The sequence below is a fragment of the Ursus arctos genome, chromosome X (assembly GCF_023065955.2).
Source record: "Ursus arctos isolate Adak ecotype North America chromosome X, UrsArc2.0, whole genome shotgun sequence".
Lineage (NCBI taxonomy): Eukaryota > Metazoa > Chordata > Mammalia > Carnivora > Ursidae > Ursus > Ursus arctos.
Genome location: NC_079873.1, coordinates 62172082 through 62183671, shown reverse-complemented (window position 1 = coordinate 62183671; position 11590 = coordinate 62172082). Strand labels below are relative to the sequence as shown.

The 11590-nt window shown below is 37.1% G+C and overlaps 1 protein-coding gene across 1 annotated transcript in view; it reads left to right on the top strand.

Moving 5' to 3' along the window:
- Nucleotides 1-8234: 8234 nt before the first annotated feature.
- The window catches only part of CYSLTR1 (cysteinyl leukotriene receptor 1), a 38867-nt gene continuing 35511 nt past the window's right edge, over nucleotides 8235-11590 (top strand). Inside the window, exon 1 of the mRNA XM_026480127.4 lies at nucleotides 8235-8727. The gene's annotated coding sequence lies outside the window, so the exon portion shown is untranslated. The remainder of the gene's footprint in view (nucleotides 8728-11590) is intronic.

Below are 11590 nucleotides of genomic sequence, written 5' to 3'. Positions count from 1 at the left end.
CAGCAGGCCGACCGAGAAGCACACTCCATGCTGAGCAGGGAGCCCAACACGGGGCTCAATCCCAGGACCCTGGACCCTGGGATCATGACTTGAGCTGAAGGCAGACACTTAAATGACTGAGCCACCCAGGCACCACAAATAATTTTCTTTTTAATTTTAAAAAGAAGTCAATAATTCTTTAATCTATTTGCAAATTGAATTTGACCTCAATATAGTTATCATCTGATTGTGTTGTGCATGTAGAAATTTTATTGACAATAAGAATAAGCAAACAATATTCATGAAAAGTCCAAAGAGAAAAAAAAAGTGCTTCATTTAGAAATCAAGTGGGCACGAGAACCATTTCAGAGGAGGGAAGACACTGATAATATCTTTATGCAAATAAGAAAGTTCAACATTCTCTAACAAGAGCATTTCTCCTCCAACACTAAGCTAATAACAAAAAAAGGATCTCAGAATTTGACGATGAATTCCTATTTTTAAAGTGCTTTCACAAACTTCATTTGATCAACAGTAAGAAACTGAAAAACAACAGTTCAAACACTATGTTAAGAGATGTAACAAAAGTAATCAGTTTATGTCCCTGAGCACCAGATAAACATTTACTCCTCATCCTATTAAGTGTATTTTCCTTCTGTACAAAAAATGTTCAACCAACAAGAAACCACACATTTGTCCCCTTTCCTTTCCCACAATTTTTCTTTATGGGTGAAAAATTAATTGTTATGTACAGTTTCATGGAACCAAAGGCAACCTGTAAACTGACAAAGTAAATTTGAGGTTGATCCATAAAAGTATGTTCCAAATCAAAAATCATGAAATTAAACAAACTAATCCTTTTGTTCCATAGCCATATCTATTATACTTCCAGGGATTCAGCTTAACCCCATGAGACAAATACTATCTTTTGTTTTCTTTTAAGAACAGGAAAAAAAATATTCATTTTTGTTATTTTGTTTTAGTCAAGGTCAAAGCTTTGACTAGCCAATCTAGGTACCAACTATTCAGTAGTGAGGAGCCTTCTGGACTAAACTGGGATGTACATATTTATTAGGATATAATCAATATCAAGTAAAGCACTTTTGATCACCTGAAAGCAACAGTAAAAAAAAAAATTACAGGGGCACCTGGGTGGCTCGGTCAGTTAAGCATCTGCCTTCAGGTCAGGTCATGATCCTGAGGTCCTGGAATCGAGTCCCACGTTGGGCTCCCTGCTCAGTGGGGAGCCTACTTCTCCCTCTTCCTTTTCCCCTCCCCCCTGCTCATGCACTCTCTCTCCCTCACTCACTCTCTCTCTCAAATAAATAAATAAAATCCTAAAAAAAAAATTACAAAAAATTGTAAATTGGAAAAGCTGTGGAAATATCACTGAAAAAAAATCAAGATTTTATTTTGTATTCAAATTTGTTCCTAGTATTTACTTAGGTTTGGCTCACTTGTACAAACCACCAAAACACCAAACCAGCAAGCTAAGATGTGGGAAAGTTCTTAACATTCCAAACCAGAAGTCATTCTTTAGGACAGTGTCTACTTCCTGGTGGGTAAGTTTAAAATATAATAACTCGAGTGAGCAAAAAACCCATACTTTGAATAAAAATAAAGCTATATTTATTGGAAACATTATTTGTGTCAGGCACGTTTGCACTTAAGCCTTGTAACAACCCCATGAGGTAGTGTAATTATTGGCCCCATTTTACAGACCAGGAATCTAAGGAGCATAGAGGTTGGATAATTTATCCAAGATCACAAAAAATAAATGATGGGACCAACACTCAGCCCAGATCTGTCTCCAAAGTCTACACTATTAACTACTAGTGCACGCAACCTCTCAGAATATAGTTACTTCTGCTACCCACCACATCCTCCAAAGGAGGGGTTCTGAAAGGGATAAGAGGAATCACTAAAAATATGATTTACCTGCTTCAAAATTTTCCCTGGTCTAGTTCTGTTTGAATTTTTTGAAAGTGAAGGTGTCCTAGTAACAGAGGTGAAGCTAGGTTAAGGCCTAGACCCTCAAGTCAAATGTTTAAGTCACTTGCTTTTCTTGGCTAGAGAATTGATTGGTCCCTGCTGAAATAAAGGAAATATACCAAAGGCAGCTTCTAAGCATGTCCCTGGAGGATTTCCCCTGAAACTTGGAAATAACAATGAGGTTGTGTGTATGGCTATTTATTCACAAGTGCTTTCACATGCATTAGCTCTCTCTGATTCCCAGTGAAGTGACATAGTGGCAATTATTAATCCTTTATTGTTGTTAGTTATGAACGGGAAGACTGAGGCTCAGAAAATTCAAATGACTTGCTCTCTTCCAGGTCACACCACAAGTGATGTAGCCACAATAAGCCCAGGGCTTGGGACTCCATTTTCAAGTCAAATGACTGTTTTCACTTCACCTTCAGAGATCTCCAGTAACTTAGTTTTACAAATAATACTTCATTGGCCCATACACACAGCAAACACACACAAATATGACTGGCAGATAGTGTCATTGTGGCAAACTTACCTCCAGATATAAAAGTGGGCTTTTGCAACTAGATCCTCAATGGCACTAATTCCCTGCCCTTGGATTATAACACCCTACAGTGGTCCAAAATTATGCCAAAGTTACCCAAATTTCTCAAAAAATTTTTCATTTATGAGAACTCATGCAATATTTCAGGTGAGAAATAGCACTGTGCAGAAGATGAAGGAGAAATAGTTAATGGAATAATTTTATCTGCATATTACCTTATAGTTTATAAAGCCTTTATATGGCCTTCATTTTAAATTTTGTCTTCCAAATTATTTAAATTCTTATTAGTTAACATATAGTGTAATACTGGTTTCAGAAATAGAATTAAGTGATTCATCACTTACATATAATACCCAGTGGTCACCATAACAAGTGCCCTCTTTAATACCCAACGCCCATTTAGCCCATCCCCCACCCACCTCCCCTCCATCAACCCTCACTTTGTTCTCTACCATTGAGTCTCTTATGGTTTGCTTCTCTCCCTCTCTCTCTCTTTTCCCCTTCACATATGCTCATCTGTTTTGTTTCCTAAATTCTACATATGAGTAAAATTATATGGCATCTGTCTTTCTCTGAATGATTAATTTTGCTTAACATAATACACTCTAGCTCCATTCATGTCTTGAAAATGGCAAGATTTCATTCTTTTTGATGACAGTGTAATATTACATTATATATATATAATATAAATGGCATCAATTCCTATATATATATATATATATATATATATATATATATATATATATATAATCACCTCTCCTTTATCTGTTCATCAGTCGATGGACACAGACTCTTTCCATAGTTTGGCTATTGTTGATAATGCTGTTATAAACATCAGGGTGCATGTACCCCTTTGAATCAGTATTTTTGTATCCTTTGGGTAAATACCTAGTTGTGCAATTGCTGGATCATAAGGTGCTTCTATTATCAACTTTTTGAGGAACATCCATATTCTTTTCAAGAGTGGCTGCACCAGGTTGCATTCTCACCAACAGTGTAAGAGAGTTCCCCTTTCTCTGTATCACCCCAACATCTATTGTTTCCTTGTTATTAATTTTAGCCATGTCGGGGCGCCTGGGTGGCACAGCGGTTAGGCGTCTGCCTTCGGCTCAGGGCGTGATCCCAGCGTTCTGGGATCGAGCCCCACATCAGGCTCCTCCGCTAGGAGCCTGCTTCTTCCTTTCCCACTCCCCCTGCTTGTGTTCCCTCTCTCGCTGGCTGTCTCTATCTCTGTCGAATAAAATAAAAAAAAATAAAATCTTTAATTTTAGCCATGTCAACAGGTGTGAGGTGGTATCTTATCATGGTTTTGATTTGTGTTTCCCTGATGATGAGTGATGTTGAGCATCTTTTCATATGTTTGTTAGCCATCTGTATATCTTCTTCGGAAAAATGTCTATTCATATCTTCTGCCCATTTTTAAATGGATTATTCAGTTTGGGGACATAGAGTTTGATAAATTCTTCATAGATTTTGGACCCTTTATCATCAGATGTGTCATTTGCAAATATCTTCTCTTATTCCATAGGCTTTTAGTTTTGTTGATGGTTTCCATCATTGTGCAGAAGCTTTTATTTTGATGAAATTCCAATAGTTTGTTTTTGCATTTGTTTCCCTTGCCTCGGGAGACCTACCTACTAAGATGTTCCTACAACCAATGTCAAAGAGGTTGCTGCCTTTGTTCTCTATGATTTTAATGGTTTCCTGTCTCATAGTTGGGTCTCTTATCCATTTTGAATTTATTTTTGTGCATGGTGTAAGAAAGTGGTCCAGTTTCATTCTTCTGCATGGTGCTTTCCAGTTTCTCCAATACCATATGTTGAAGAGACTGTCTTTTTTCCATTGGATATTCTTTGCTGCTTTGTCAAAGATTAGTTGACAATATAGTTGTGGATCCATTTCTGGGTTTTCTGTTCTGTTCCATTGACCTGTGTGTCTGTTTTTGTGCCAGTACCATACTGTCTTGATCACTACAGCTTTGTAAAATAACTTAAAGTCCAGAATCATGATGCTTCCAGCTTTGCTTTTCTTTTTCAGGATTGTTTTGGCTATTTGGGGTCTTTCGTGGTTCCATACAAACTTAAGGATTGTTTGTTTGTTCTAGCTCTGTGAAAAATGCTAATGGTATTTTGATGGGGATTGCATTAAATGTGTAGATTGCTTTGGGTAGTATGGACACTTTAACAATATTTGTTCTTCCAATCCATGAGCATGAAATGTTTTTCCACTTCTTTGTGTCTTCCTCAATTTCTCTCATAACTGTTCTATAGTTTTCAGAGTACAAATATTTTACCTCCTCGGTTAGATTTATTCCTAGGTATCTCATAGGTTTTGGTGCAATAGTAAATGGGATCGATTCCTTGATTTCTTTTTCTGCTGTTTCATTAATTGTGTATAGAAATGCAACAGATTTTTGTACATTGATTTTATATCCTCTAACTTTACTGAATTCATTTATTAGTTCCAGCAATTTTTTGTTGGAGTCTTTCAGGTTTTCTACATAGAGTATCATGTCATCTGCAAATAGTCCAAGTGTGACTTCTTCCTTGCTGATTTGGATACATTTTATTGTTTTTGTTGTCTGATTACTGTGGCTAGGACTTCCAGTACATCTTAAATAGTAATGGTGAAAGTGGATGTCCCTGTCCTGTTTCTGATCTTAGGGGGAAAGCTCTCAGTTTTTCCCCATTAAGGATGATATTAGCTGTGGGTCTTTCATATATGGCTTTTATGATGTTGAGCTGTGTTCCATCTATACTGCTTTGTTGAGGACTTTTATCAAGAATGGATGCTGTATTTTGCCAAATACTTTTTCTGCATCCATTGAGAGGATCATGATTCTTATCCTTTCTTTTATTAATGTGGTGTATCACATTGACTGATTTGAGAATATTGAACCATCCTTGCAGCCCAGTAATAAATCCCACTTGATCACAGTGAATGACTTTTTAAAAATACTGCTGAATTTGATTTGCCAGTATCTTATTGAGAATGTTTGCATCCACGTTCATCAGGGATATTGGCCTGTAATTCTCCTTTTTAGTGTGGTCTTTGTCTGGTTTGGGGATCAAGGTAATGCTGGCCTCATAGGAGATTGGAAATCTTCCTTCCATTTCTGTTTTTTTGAAACACTTTGAGAAGTATAGGCATTAACTCTTCTTCAAATGTCTGGTAGAATTCCCCTGGGAAACCATCAGGTCCTGGACTTTTGTTTCTTTGGAGATTCTTGATTCTTGATTCAATTTCTTTCCTGGTTATGCAGCTGTTCAAATTTTCTATTTCTTCCTGTTTCAGTTTTGGTAGTTTGTATGTTTCTAGTAGTAATTTGTTCATTTCTCCCAGACTGTCTGGTTTGTTGGCATATAATTTTTATAATATTATTTTCTGATTATTTGTATTTCTGTGCTGTTGGTTGTGTTCCCTCTCTTTCATTCATGATTTTATTTATTTGGGTTCTTTCTCTTTTCTTTTTGACAAGTCTGGCTAGAGGTTTATCAAGTTTGTTAATTCTTTCAAAGAACAAGCTCTTAGTTTCATTTATCTGTTCTACTGTTTTTCTGTTGTTTTTTCTATATCATTTATTTCTGCTCTAATCTTTATCATTTCCATTATGCTCCTGTCTTTAGGCTTTATTTGCTGTTCCCTTTCTAGCTCCTTTAGATGTAAGCTTAGGTTGTGTATTTGAGACTTTTCTTGCTTCTTGAGGTAGGGCTGTATTGGAATATATTTCCCCTCTTAGGACTGCCTTTGCTGCAGTATAAGGGTTTGAGACTGTCATGTTTTCATTTTCATTTGCTTCCATGCATTTTTTTATTTCTTCTTTAATTTCCTGGTTAACCCATTCATTCTTTAGTAGGATGTTCTTTCACGTGCGTGTATTTGTGGTCCTTCCTGATTTTTTTCTTGTGGTGTACTTCAAGGATCATAGTGCTGTGGTCTGAAAATATGCATGGCATGACCTCAATCTTTTTGTACTTGTCGAGGCCTAAATTGTGATCTGTTCTGGAGCATGTTCTATGTGCACTCAAAAAGAATGTGTATTCCTCTGCTTTAGGATAAACTGTTCTGAATATATCTGTTACGTTCATCTGGCCCACTGTGTCATTCAAAGCCATTTTTTCCTTGTTGATAATTTGCTTAGATGATCTATCCATTGCTCTAAGTGTGGTGTTAATATCCCCTACTATTATTGTATTATTAACAATGAGTTTCTATATATTTATTATTAATTGATGTATATATTTGGGTGCTCCCAAGTTGAGGGCATAAGTACTACAATTGTTAGATCTTCTTGATGTATAGACCCTTTCTTTATGATAATGCCATTCCTCATCCCTTGTTACAGTCTTTGGTTTAAAATTTAGTTTGTATGTCTCTCATTTTACTTAATTTTTAAATTCTATAAAATAGAGAGAGCTAATATTATTATCATTTTTTTGGACTCTGGCCATGGGTATTTATTTTATTTTATTTTAATTTTTTTAATAATTTTTATTTTGTTACATTAGTCACCATACAGTACATCCCCAGTTTTTGATGCAATGTTCCATGATTCATTATTTGCGTATAACACCCAGTGCACCATGCAAGATGTGCCCTCCTTAATAACCATCACTGGCCTATCCCAATCCCCCACCCCTCTCCCCTCTGAAGCCCTCAGTTTGTTTCTCAGAGTCCACAGTCTCTCATGGTTCATTCCCCCTTCTGTTTACCCCCCTTCATTCTTCCCTTCCTTCTCCTACCGAACTTCCTATTTCCTATGTTCCATAAATGAGTGAAACCATATGATAATTGTCTTTCTCTGCTTGACTTATTTCACTTAGCATGATCTCCTCCATTATTTCTTTTTCTTGTCTGATTGCTGTGGCTAGGACTTCCGGTACTATGTTGAATAAAAGTGGTGAGAGTGGACATCCTTATCTTGTTCCTGACTTTATGGGAGAAGCTCCCAGTTTTTCACCATTGATTATGATTAAAATCTATTTTAAAGCCATGCTGTTCGATGCAATAGCCACTAACCACATATGGCTATGAGTATCTGGAAGTTGGCTAGTGTGATTGAAGGACAGAATTTTGTATTTTATTATATTAATTTATAGTTTGGTTTAAATAACCACATGTGGCTAGTGGCTACCATATTGGACAGCACAGAATAATGTAGGGATATTGACTTCAGTGATCTGTACAATCTGTCCTAGGTGGTCCATGTTATTCTTTTCAATAGGTTTCATTCAAACTCATCTGAAATTCTGTTACTGTACCCTGACCTCTCCAGAAATGATAATCCAGGATTGTTTTAAACTCATGGGCCGGGCGCTGAGGCAGTAAAAGGGAAAGTGTTCAAAGCCAGGTCATTCTCAGTGTGACAGAAAAAAAAATTACCTTTAATCTAGTGGAGGTAATGTCTGTTGTGGGGATTTCATGAAATGAAACTCAAACTAAGACAATCATTTTCCAAAACATAAGGCACCAAAAATAAAAAGGCTCTTTAGAGTGTGGATAGAGGCACAAATATAATAAAGGAAAGAGAGGCAGAAAGAAAGAGAGAAAGGGGGAGAGGGAAGCAGGGAGAGAGAGATGAAATTTATCTTGCCTAAAACCAGATTCCACATAATGGCAGTTAGATTAGCATATGCTGGCAAGATTATCTTTCTCTGCCTAAAAATACTCTAACCACCACCCCCAAGTCATAAAAATTAGAGAGAACTAAGCTGGACAGAGTATACTCCTTCCTGCTTCCCATCTCAGAGCAGCTACAAGATTTCCTGAGGATTCTGTTGCTGGAGCGAGGCATAAAAGCTTATTTATATACATAACAACTTGCAAGTCTCCAGTTTCTAGCCTTCTTCCTTCCCTCTGCCTTCCCCTCCCCGACTTTTGCACCAGAGAAGCCAAATTTAGGCGTGCTTTACAGTTTGAGGACTAATCTGAAAGAGGAAGAAGAGTCTGTATACATTGGCTAACATATGTGCCCTGCCCTCTTTCTTCTTGAAAATCGCAGCAACCCATCTTTTCAAAGAAGCTTGTCTAAAGAACAGACGCCCCGTCAATGGAGTGTGCTTTCAGGACCCTTCAGGGTATTCAGATTCACTGTGCAGCTCACCAAGAAGGTTAGCTCTCCAAGGGACGAGTCGATTGGGTTTAATGAAGACTTGGAGCTTGCTTCTGAGGATAAATGCAAAATGACCCCAAACTGTCAATCTTGAAGGTAGAAGGTAAGATTTGATATTTCAATGCTATGACTAAAACAGCCTGTAGTAAAATTCTGCTGTTGGCAGATTTTTGCAAATTCCCAGGAGTTTGGGGATAACTAATCCGCCTTGCCTGCTTTAAATTAAGCTGCTACTATAAATTCTTTCTGCTTTATTTATTGGCCAGATATCTGATAACTAATCAGTCTGTCAACAAGTATTGCTCAGTGCTTCTGCTAACAGCTCAATGTGGCAAAATAGAGAGGGGTTACTACCCAATCCTCCAGCACCTTTGTAATTAAGTTAGAAATAGAAGACACAGTTTAGAATCCTATTTTAAGGGCTCAGCAGGGTTTCTCTAATCTGTAGTGGCAGTTTCTTTCATTATGGAAAGAAAATAGTGACTGACAAAAGTCAAACCAATACTGAAGAATGACCTGGTATATTTACAAAGTAGTTTCATATTCATTATCCCACTTGAACCTCTCAACATCCTGCACTTTAGACAGGCTGAGTGTTACTGTCCCTGTTTTGCAAACAAGGAAACAGACTCAGAGGCATTAACAAATTTTCTAACGAACACCATACAACTAGAAATTTACAAGTTCCAACTAGCCACTGCAAATAGAAAGGTCTAACAACTATAAATGAATATAAGGAAGTTGCGTGATCTATTTAGTAACTTAGACATATCTGACATAGACCAGGTTTACACAGAGCCAACCCACTTCATACATTTCAATCAAAATCTTTGGCCAGGAGCATAATTCTATTTAGCAGCAAAGAAGCTGTTTTCAAGGATAAACAAATAAAAGAAAAAAAAAACCCTTAAATTTAATGATTCTGCCTTTCAGGGCTCTGATTGTTTTGAAGGCTAGAAAGAGGCCATGACATCATAAATTTATCAGCTGATTATTCTAAAACAAAATGTAAGTAAAGCAGGACTTAGGACTGCAGTGTGTTTCAAATATATTAGTGAAATATGCTTCTAGACAATTTTAAGTTTACGGTATCTATTGCAATCATTCAAAAATATTTTCTATTGTTGTTTTACTATTAATTGCCCAGTTAGAACTAAAAGTGATCTCTGTTTACATAGCATATAAATGACCTCAGGTACCACATTTATATCTTTAATACCCCTTAATAAAAACTGCTCCCCAGGTCCCCATAATATTTAAATGACTGCACTAGCTAATCAGTCCCTGCAAATTACATAAATCACCCTGGGAGTCAGTGAACCCAAACAGAAGAGGTTAAAGAAAGTTTTCAGATTGAGTCCAGTCCAAATTCAGAATTTTGGTGTCTTCCTAGCCCAGAGTCATCAATTTCATTTTTTACTACTTTTTCTCTCTTATCATTAATCAAACTTTTGATGTGCTTAGGAAGTACTTATCTGGGGTAAAATCAAGATTCTTCTATGGTGCAGAAAATAATAAAGTTGCCTTTGCAGGATCACTGATAATAAGGGATTAAAGGGATGGCACTGATCCTTAAAAAACATATCTAATCTTGAGGATTTGATGCCGTGAAAGCTAACTATCATAATCTCTTAAATAACATAGCTCTGCATGGACCTCTACTTTGATCCATTTTGTTATTTCTTATGTTCTTGTTAAAATATCTCAAATCTGTTGTCATCCAGTTAAACAAGTGTCAGTTAAGCTCAATATGTTGTGTGGCACAAAGGTAAGATATAGTTCCTGCCCTTGGGGAATTTACAATTTTGGTGGGTATACAAGACCTATAGAACATAAAAATATGAGCCAATAAACCAATGTTAGGTGGGGTTTGGGGGTTTTTTGTTTGTTTGTTTTATTTTAAAGATTTTATTTATTTATTTGTCAGAGAGAGAGAGAGAGCACAAGCAGGGGGAGTGGCATGCAGAGGGAGAAATAGGCTCCCCACTGAGCAAGGAGCCTGATGCGGGGCTCCATCCCAGGACCCCGGGATCATGACCGAGCCTAAGGCAGACGCTTAACTGACAGACACACAGGCATCCTACAACGTTATGCTTTTAATGATAAAGGAGTTTATGGAAGTAAGAGAGCAGTGGGCTGGGCTGAATGGAGAAGGCTTCATAGAGGAGGTAAAATGAGATAGCCCTAAAAGAATATCTAGGATATGGGACCATGCTAAGCAGACTTTCTGTGCACAAAGTAAGTGGTCAATATATGTTGTTTGAATTCAATTCTAGTCACAGAAATATCAGAAATATATTGTATCAAGAATGAATTTGGCACCTGGGGTGATTTTGACACCTACAAGCTACACCAAAGAGCCTAATCTGGATAGGGTGAGGGGATTGAGTTGAGGAGTAACAGAAAATAAATTTGGATAGAAATGTAAGACCAGATTATCAGACATTGAATTCCAGGCACTTTTTAACAGGAGATCATATCAACAAACTTTGAATAAATGAGAATATGATGGAAAAGTGTTTTTAGTAGATGAATCTGGCAGAGTTTCATAGGCCTGACTACATTTGATAAAACTGGAGCTGGAAAAGCTCACTTAAAGAGTAGAAATTAATGCAGCTATAGGCTAGGTTGGTGGCAGTGGAAATGGAATGGAGAAAAACTCAAGGAGACATTTAAGAGGAATAATAGATGGAAGTTGGTGAGTGATTAGATATAGACAGCATAGAAAATTCAGAGCTATCCCTGAAATTTTGAACCTGTGGGATCTGGGCAGGGGTGCTACTACTATTCATAGAATTAGGTAACTTGGAGATGGAAGTGGGGAGTGTAGGACATGATGAGCTCTGTTTTTGACCTATTGAGTTTAAGGAGATGGCAAAATTTCCAAGAAATGATGTCTTATGATGTTGTAGACAATGGCCCTGAATATGAGTGATGAGTAAGTGGTAGAGGCCAAAGTTAAATCT